Source organism: Lipotes vexillifer, unplaced genomic scaffold (assembly GCF_000442215.2).
Source record: "Lipotes vexillifer unplaced genomic scaffold, Lipotes_vexillifer_v1.1 scaffold714, whole genome shotgun sequence".
In the NCBI taxonomy this organism is placed as follows: domain Eukaryota; kingdom Metazoa; phylum Chordata; class Mammalia; order Artiodactyla; family Lipotidae; genus Lipotes; species Lipotes vexillifer.
The window spans coordinates 1,942,670-1,953,391 of record NW_006794736.1 but is presented as its reverse complement, the minus strand read 5'-3'; positions in this window follow the sequence as shown (position 1 = coordinate 1,953,391).

The following is a 10,722-nucleotide window of genomic DNA, read 5'->3' as shown; positions in this document are numbered from 1 at the left end:
CCTGAGAAACTATTCAGAAAGATGTCTTTATAATGAGGCCTGTAGTTCAGTATCCATTACCATACATTCTAGCTGAAGACCAGGAGTAGAAGAGAAAAGAAAGGAGAAAAGATAGCCCTTGAAATTTATCTCTACCACAATAACTGCCAATACTGTTTATTATAACTTTCTATCAAGCACCATCTTGATCACACATATGCATTATCTTATATACTTTTTTTAATTAATTTTTATTATTAATTTTTTTAATTAATTTAATTATTATTAAATTATTATTATTAATTAATTTAATTATTAATTTTTATTAATTTCATCTTACAGTTGAGAAAACTAATACTCAGAAATTTTAAGGAATTGAATCTAATTGTACTATATAAAAAAGTTGAACCGAGATCTGAATCAAAACTTATATCCTTTAAGCACAATGATATATACCATAAACCTTATCTGCTCAATTTCTTTATTACTAAATTATGTGGATTCGTCATTTGATGATATTTAAGGTAAGCTTTATTGTTGATTATCCAAAAAAACAATGAAAACGAGAGAACACACCTTAAGGTCAGAGAAGTGTGTGTGCATGGAGAGGGCGGGGGGTAAAAGAAATGGCAATCAGCAGAGCAAATATGAAATATTTAGATATACCCCATTGTTCCTTAGCAGTAAGTGGTTGTCCATAACATAGAAGCATTCTACAAAAAACAGGGAAATTGACCCAATGGGACCAAATATTCCTCAGAATGTTTCTCAATATAGCTCTCTTGACAGAAAATAACATTTTTTTATAAGTTATTTATTGTAGTTTATTTTTCAAAAAACTATCTAATTGATGAATTTCTAAAATCTGTCTATAATGGTCCTTGTTAGGGTAAATAGTTCTGATTTTCAGGTAAAGAACTGAATCTTAATCTCAGACTGATCATAACCAGCAAAATCTAATAGAATCCGTTTCTCAGCCTTATCTTGATGGACATCAACTTCTCTACATTTTCAAAAATGCCATCTGTGGTAATAGTGAGTTAGCAAGATCAAGGGAAGCCAAAACCAGAGCATTCAAAACACAAATTTTTCCATATGTTAAATGCCTATCAGCATTTTCTTCCATCCATTCCCAAGTTTCAAAATGATCTGCATGTCTTAAATATAGTATTTTATTTCTTACATGCCCCTGGACCTTCTTTTTCATAATTGTGAGGTAAGTCATTTAATCACTTACTGTTCAACTTATAATTCTCAAATCTCCCTTAGTAGCCACTAATCCCCAAAAAGGTGTTTTTTACATTTTTATTTTATATTGGAGTATAGTTGATTAACAATATTGTATTAGTTTCAGATGTACAGCAAAGTGATGAAGATATACATATACATGTATCTATTCTTTTCCAAATTCTTTTTCCATTTAGATTATTACAAAATATTGAGCAGAATTCCCTGTGCTATACAATAAATCCTTGTTAGTTATCTATTTTAAATGTAGTAGCATGTATATGTCAATCCAAAACACCCAATTTATCCCTCCCTTACCACATCTTTCACCTTTGGTAGCCATAAGTTTGTTTTCTAAGTCTGTAAGTTTGTTTCATTTGTATCATTTTTTTAGAGTTCACATACAAGTGATATATAACATTTGTCTTTCTCTGTCTGACTTACTTCACCTAGCATGATAATCTCCAGGTCCATCCATGTTGCTGCAAAAGACATTATTTCACTCATTTTAATGGCTAATATTCTATTGTATATATGTACCACATCTTTATCCATTTTTCTCTCAATGGACATTTAGGTTGCTTCCATCTCTTGGCTATTGTAAACAACACTGCAATGAACATTGGGGTGCATATACCCTTTCAAACCTTGGTTTTCTCCAGATATATGCCCAGGAGTGGGATTGCTGGATCGTATGGTAGCACTAGTTTTAGTTTTTTAAGGAACCTCCTACTGTGCTCCATAGTGGCTGATCAATTTACATTCCCACCAACAGTGCAAGAGGGTTCCCTTTTCTCCACACCTTCTCCAGCATTTATTCTTTGTTGATTTTTTTAAATGATGGCCATTCTGAAGGGTGTGAGGTGATAACTGATTGTAGTTTTGACTTGCATTTCTCTAATAACTAGTGATTTTGAGCATTTTTTCATGTGCTTCTTGGCCATCTTTATGTCGTCTTTGGAGAAATGTCTATTTAGGTATTCTTCCCATTTTTTTATTGGGTTGTTGTTTCTTTGATATTAAGCTGCATGAACTGTTTATAGATTTTGGAGATTAATCTCTTGTTGGTCTCATCATTTGCAAATATTTTCTACCATTCTTTGGGTTGTCTTTTCATTTTGTTTATAGTTTCCTTTGCTGTGCAAAAGTTTTTGAGTTTAATTAGGTACCTTTTTTTAAATTATTTTTGTTTTTATTTGCAGTCCTCAAGGAGACAGCTCAGAAAAGATTGCTGTGGTTTATGTCAGTGTTCTTCCTATGTTTTCCTCTAACAGTTTTATAGTAGTAGGTTTTACATTTAGGTTTTTAATCCATTTTGAGTTTATTTTTTGGTACTGCATTAGAGAATGTTGTAATTTCATTCTTTTACATGTAGCCGTCCAATTTTCCCAGCACCATTTATTAAAGAGATTATTTTTCCTCCATTGTATAGTCTTGCCTCCTTTGTTGTAGTTAATTGACCATAGGTATGTGGGTTTATTTCTGGGCTTTCTATCCTCTTCCATTGATCTGTATTTCTTTTATTGTGTTAGTATCGTACTGCTTTGATGACTGTAGCTTTGTAGTATAGTCTGAAGTCAGGGCACCTGATTCCTCCAGTTGCATTATTTTTTTCAAGATTGCTTTGGCTATTCAGGGTCTTTTGTGTCTCCATAAAAATTTTAAAATATTTTGTTCTAGTTCTGTGAAAAATGCCATTGGTAATTTGATGAGAATTGCATTGAATCTGTAGATTGCCCAATTTTTTCATATTAACACATGAGTTGTACATTAATAGTTTTCTCTATATAGGTAACTTTGAAATGATGGACCATCACCATTACTAATTTAAAACCTGTTACCTACTGTTGAAGGGGGAGGAAATTGAAATGATGAGTATAGTTTTATTTGTTTGTTTGTTTTAATTACCCTATTCAGGACGGAAAAAAAGAGATTTTGTCTATCTGACAAAAATAAATTTGTCAAAAAATTCTGATTTTTATCAGATTAGAAATCAATAAATTTTAGAAGAATAAAATGTGAATTGCCTAACACATATTGTTGGTCTTATTTTTAGTATACTTGGTAATGTTATTATATCTTAGAAAATAATATTAAATATATGTTTGAAACTAGTGACAAGAAATAGAAAAATATATTCCAACACATTCTCTTATTTTTAAGACTTGAAAATCGTAATATTTTATTATAAAATTTCTGGTAAAGAACCTGGTAAGTAGATTATAATATGGAACAAGGAAACAGGTAATAAAAGTATTTTGGTCTATTAAATAAGACAAAAAAGAATGAAATAAAAATACTGGTAATAAGTAGAATCAGCAAGGGAGTAACATAGTATAGATAGGCAAAATAACAAGTAATGATAAAAGAATGAGATGATATGAGTTTGTATAATATATGTTGAATGCTTATGAATATCATAACTATAAAATAAAAAGATATGGGGTGATGTTTTACTCAAAAAATCAACCAGCTATTCTCATTAAAAATAGTACCTGATGGGAATTTATAATTCCAGTTAATACTATGTTTTAACAGAGAAGGTATAAGGCAGTTTATAGCAGAGCAGAAAGGGAGAAGAGAGGTACCATATTGTTCCCAGTATTTCATTCTCCAGTGTCCAAAGGCACTTAGCAATATTTTTTGATTAGTGGACTTCGCTTGTGGTGTGATGATACTTTTCCAAGTTTGCAAGGTAATAAAATAAAAACAGCAACTGCAACTATATCTTTATAAAAATCAGTAAAAAGAAACTTCAATATGGATTACTCATTGTAAAAAATATATGTAGGGGAGACCTTCAATATGGCAGAGGAAGGTGGGGATCACCTTCCTCCCCACAAACACACCAAAAAAACATCTACATGTGGAACAACTCATACAGAACACCTACTGAATGCTGGCAGAAAACCTCAGACTTCCCCAAAAGCAAGAAACTCCCCACGTACCTGGGTAGGGCAAAAGAAACAAGAAAAAAACATAGACAAAAGAATAGGGATGGGACCTGCACCTCAGGGAGGGAGCCGTGAAGGAGAAAACGTTTCCACACAGTAGGAAACCCCTTCACTAGTGGAGACGGGGGTTGGGAGGGGGGAAACTTCAGACCCACTTAGGAGGGTGCAGCAGCAGGGGTGCAGAGGGCAAAGCAGAGAGATTCCCACACAGAGATCTGTGCCGACCAGCACTCCCCAGTCTGAGAGGCTTGTCTGCTCACCTGCCTGGCTTGGGTGGGGACTGGAAGCTGAGACTCTGGCTTTGGAGGTCAGATCCCAGGGAGAGGACTGGGGTTGGCTGCGTGAACACAGCCTGAAGGGGGCTAGTGTGCCATAGCTAGATAGGAGGTAGTCTGGGAAACAGCCTGGAACTGCCTAAGGGCAAGAGACCATTGTTCCTGGGTGTGGGAGGAGAGGGGATTCAGAACACCACCTAAAGGAACTCCAGAGATTGGCAGGAGCCACAGCTATCAGCATGAACCCCAGAGACAGGCATGAAACGCTAAGGCTGCTGCAGGCATGAAACTCTTGGCTGCTGCAGCCAAGAAGCCTGTATGCAAGCAGAGGTCACTATCCACAACTCCCCTCCTGGGAGACAGTAGAGCCCGCCACTGCCAATGTCGGCTGTTGCAGGGACAACATCCCTGGGAGAACACATAACGCACCTCAGGCTGTCACTAGACTCTGTCGCTGCAGGCTAGCCCCGCATTCCATACCCCTCCATCCCACTGGCATGAGTGAGCCAGAGGTTACTAATCAGCTGCTACTTTAACCCCATCCTGTCTGAACAGACGCCCTCATGTGACCGACATGCAGAGGCAGGGCCAAATCCAAAGCTGAAAGCCAGGAGCTGTGCAAACAAAGAAGATTAAGGGAAATTTCTCCCAACAGCCTCAGAAGCAGCAGATTAAATCTCCACAATCAGCTTGATGTAGCCTGCATCTGTGGTATACCTGAATAGACTAAGAATCATCCCAAAATTGGGGCAGTGGATTTTGGGAGCAAATGTAGATTTGGGCTTTGCTTTCTGCATCTAATTTGTTTCTGGTATTATGTTTATTGTAGTTTAGTATTTAGAGCTTATTATAATTGGTAGATTTGTTTATTGATTTGGTTGTTCTCTTCCCTTTTAAAAAAAATATATATATATATATACTTTTCTTCCTTTATCACTTTTTGTCAGTGTGTATGTGTATGCTTCTTTGTCTGATTTTGTCTGCATGAGTTTGCTTTTACCATTTGTCCTAGGGTTCTCTCTATCTATTTTTGTATTTGTTTTTGTTTTAGTTTTAGTAAAGATTTTAGCGTTTGTTATCATTGGTGGATTTGTTTAATGGTTAGATTTCTCTCATTTTTCTTTCTTTCTTTTTTGGAATACTTTTTTATTTTCTTATTTTTAATAACATATATTTTTAATTTTAATAATATTCTTTCTTTATTTATTTTTCTTCCTTTTTTTCTACCTTTTTTTATGAGCCATGTGGCTGACAGGGTCTTGGTGCTCCAGCCAGGTGTCAGGCCTTAGCCTTTGAGGTGGGAGAGGTGAGTTCAGGATTTGGATGATTAGAGATGTCTCAGCACCACGTAATATCAAACAGCGAAAGCTCTCCCAGACATCTCCATCTCAATGGTAAGACCCAGCTCCACTCAACAACCAGCAAGCTACAGTGCTGGACACTCCATGCCAAACAACTAGCAAGACAGGAACACAACCCCACACATTAGCAGAGAGGCTGCCTAAAATCATACTAAGTTCACAGACACCCCAAAACACACCAATGGACAAGGTCCTGCCCACCAGAAAGACAAGATCCAAACTCATCCACCAAAACAAAGGCACCAGTCCCCTCCCTCAGGAAGCCTAAACAACCTACTGAACCTTCCTTACCCACTGGGAATAGACACCAAAAAAACCCCAAGAATTACATACTTGCAGCCTGTGAAAAGGAGACCTCAAACACAGTAAGTTGTGCAAAATGAGAAGACAGAGAAATACACAGCAGATGAAGGAACAAAGTAAAAACCCACCAGGCCAAAAAAATGAACAGGAAATAGACAATCTACCTGAAAAAGAATTCAGAGTGATGATAGTAAAGATGATCCAAAATCCAATAGTTGCATAAAGATGAATAAAATGCCTAGGAATAAATTTAACCAACAAGGTGAAAGTCTTGTGCTCCAAAAACTATAAGACACTAAGGAAAGAAAGTCAACATGACACAAATAAATTGAAAGAAATACCATGCTCAGAAAAAAAAGAAATACCATGCTCATGGACTGGAAGATAAATATTGTTATAGTGTCTATAATACCCAAGGCAATCTATAGATTCAATTCAATCCCTATCAAAATACCCATGGAATTTTTCACAGAACTAGAACAAATAATCCTGAAATTCATATGGAAACACAAAAGAGCTTAAATAACCAAAGCAATCTTGAGAAAGAAGAACAAAGCTGGAGGTATCTTGTTCCCCAATTTTAGTCCATACTACAAAGGTATAGTAATTAACTCAGTACGGTACTGACACAAAAACAAACACAAAGATCAATGGAAAGAAAAGGAATTCCAGGAATAATCCCATGTTTATATGGTCAATTAGTCTACAACACAGAAGGCGAGGATATGCACTGAGGAAAAAACAGCCTTTTTAATAAGTCATGTTGGGTAAACTGGAGAGCTACACGCAAAAGAATTAAACTGGATTACTTTTCACCATATACAAAATAAATGTAAGACTTTTTTTTTTTTTTTTTTTGGTATGCAGGCCTCTTACTGTTGTGGCCTCTCCCATTGCAGAGCACCTGCTCCGGGCGTGCAGGCTCAGCGGCCATGGCTCACAGGCCCAGCCACTGCATGGCATGTGGAATCTTCCCAGACTGGGGCACGAATCTGTGTCCCCTGCATTGGCAGGTGGACTCTCAACCACTGCGCCACCAGGGAAGCCCAATAAATGTAAGACTTTTATGTAAGACTTAAATGTAAGACCTGAAACCTTACAATTACTAGAAGAAAACATAAGCAGTAAGCTCTTTGACACTGGTCTTAGCAACATTTTTTTTTTTTTGATCTGCCTCCTCAGACAAAAGAAATAAAAGCAAAAAGGTACAACTGGTACTATGTCAAACTAAGAAGTTTTGCCCAGCAAAGGAAACTCTCAATAAAACAAAAAGGCAATCTTTTAAATGGGAGAAAGTATTTGAAAATGATATATGATAAGGTTTAATATTCAAATTATAGTAAATAAATGACACAACTCAATATCAAAAACAAACAAACAAGCAAACAAACCAAACAAACCAAAAACAAATCCATTTTAAAAATGAGCAGAAGACCTGAATCTCCAAAGAAGATATCCAGACAGTTGAGAAGATACTTCACCTCGCTAATCATCAGGGAAATGCAAGTTAAAACCAAAATGATATACCACCTCACATCAGTCAGAATGGTTATCATCAATAAGAAATCAAAACACATGTTGGAAATAATGTAGAGAAAAGGGAATCCCTGTGTGCACTATTGGTGTAATGTAAATTGGTAAAGTCACTATGAAAAACACTATAGAGCTTCCTCAAAATATTAAAAGTAGAGCTGTCATATGATCCAGCAATTCCACTTCTGGGTGTTTACCTGAAGAAAACAAAAACAGTAATTCAAAAAGATACATGCAGTCCTATGTTTATTGCAGCATTACTTACAATAGCCAAGATATGGACACAATGTAAGTGTTCATCAATAGATGAATGGGTAAATAAGATCTGATACACACACGCAGCAGAATATTACTCAGCCATAAAAACTAATGAAATCCTGCCATTGGTGACAACATGGTTGGACATAAAGCATATTATGTCATGTAAATAAGTCAGACAGAGAAAGACACATACAGTATGATTATACTTAAGTGTGGAATTAAAAAAGAAAAAAAAAACAAAGCAAAACAGAAAAGGACATTGATACAGGGAAACCTGGTGTTTCCCAGTGGTAGAGGATGGGAATTGGGTGTCATAAGTAAGGGGGATTAAGAGATACAAACTCCTAGTTATAAAATAAATAAGTTGTGGGAACATAATATACAACATAAGGAATATAGCTAATAATACTGTAATTATTTTATATGGTGGTAGATGTTTACTGGCCTTGTTGTGATGTCATGTTGTAATGTGTTTGATTATTGGATCACTATGCTGTACACCTGAAATTAACATAAAATGCACACTTACAATACTTCAATAAAAAATATACAGATGCAAATAAATGTATGAAATAATGCTCATTATATTTGTTATAGGATTTGCAAATTAATACAATAATGAGGGAAAAATTAAACAAAACACCTATTAGAATTACTACAAATGGCAATGCCAAATTATAGTGAGGATGCAGAATATCAAGAACTTGTATTTATTGTTGGTAGGAATTAAAAATGGTACAACTACTTGATATAAAAAGTGGCAGTTTATTACAAAGGTAAACATGACAACCCATGTTCATGAAAAAAACTTACATGCAAGTATTTATAATAGTTTTATTTGTTAAAATAGTTAAAATAGTATAAAAATAGTTTTATTTATTATTTATTTATTTATATAGTAACCAAGGTATGCTTTGATACACATCCATAGAATGGAATATTATTCCATGATAAAAAGAAATGAGCTGTCAAGCCATAAAAAGACATGGTAGAACCTTAAATGCATAGTGATAATTGATAGAAGGTTCCTGTCAAAGCTAAATATTGTATGATTCCTATTACTGGACATTCCAGAAAATATAAAATTCTAGAGACAGGAAAAGGACCAATATTTCTGGGGGCTTAGAGGGCTGGGATAAAAGGTGAAGCACTGGGAATTATTTGCACAGTAAAATCATTCTATGTGAGATAGTAATGATGGATACAAGATATAATGCATTTGTCAAAATCCATAAAAAATCTTCACAAAGAGTAAATCTAAATGTATTGAAGTTTTTAAATTCATTTAGGAGCCAGGGAGAATCCAAGAAAAGAATGAAGACTACCATAGGAAAATGTAACTGATTTACAAATATATGAAACAACTTCACAGAAGGGGATGGAGGAAAGAAATGCTGACCAAAGTATCTTTAGAAATGAGTGAAGTCTGTAAAACTAAAGTCAAAAGGAACTGCACATAGATACTGTACTGTAGTTGATAAAATTTTTTTTCTCATCAGTGTATGATTCACCAATTCTGATACTACCATATATGTATACTGGAATGACATAATGAAGCAGATGGAGGTCAGATGGTAAAAGCCAAGAGTCCTACTGGTGGAGTCCACCAGATAAGCAAGGTGAGGAAACAAGAAAGATCTATGTGGTAATTAACTAGCAATAGAGACATTAGTGTAAACTAATGTTTAGCTTAATATAGATACAGATAGTTACATAATAAAATACTTCTAAATATGTTCACGAGTTAATATAAATACATATTTTTTGCTCTGTCACCTGAGGGATGCTAAAGAAGCAATACTCTAGCTTCAATTAATATGACTCACACCCATAACTTGGTTTCTAAAGCCACTCTTAAATTAAAAGAACTTAGGTTCCTTGGAGATATGATTGAATCTAGAACTAAGGCAGGAAATATACAAGATGAGCCTGAAGTATCTTGAAGAACCAGAAAGTAAGGAAGTACTCAAAAACAAAACAAAATAGAAAACAACAGCAATAACAGAAACACCCTACACACATTGATGAGGACATGTCACGGTGGCGCAGAAGCCTATTGAAATAACTCCCAATGCCAAGCTGAAACTATTTGAGCAATAAAATAGAGTATTATTGGATTATAACCCAAAGTATAAAATAAATATCCATGTGTCCATATTAACATAAATAAATTACTACATAGATTAATAGAGAAGAGACAAGTCTCCTATGCAGAAGAATTTCAAAGAGCACACCTTAGATGCTGGCTGCATATTTTGACTTTCCTGCAAAGTATACAGTATGGAAACAATGGAAAGGGAGAATGTGAATGCAGTGAGATGACTGACAAATACTAACATAGACAGGTGATCAAGGTCAACATCAATAGCCATAAATCATGTTGATTGTACATACAATTGAAATGATGTGATGAAAATGGCACTTTATCTCCATGGTCTTCCTCCCAGTGATCTACAAACCCAGTCTTGTCATTAGAAAAAATCAGAAAAATTCTAATATTGGACAATCCTATAAAATATTTGACTAGTACTCCTCAAAACTGTCAAGGTCATGAAAAAACGAGAAAGTCAGAAAAACTGCCACAACCAAGAGTAGCCTAAAAAAAACATGAAAACTAAATGTAATAAGATATCTTGGATGGAATTCTGGAATAGAAAAAAGATATTAGATGCAGCTAAGGAAATATAAAGAGACAACTGACTTTTAGTAACCAAAAATAGCTAAGTTAGACTTTTAGATCATATTTTTAAATTACATTTCAAATTTAGTAATAGAACAGCCCAACAAAAATTAGCTTTATATTTTAACAGATATTTTCAAAAGGACACA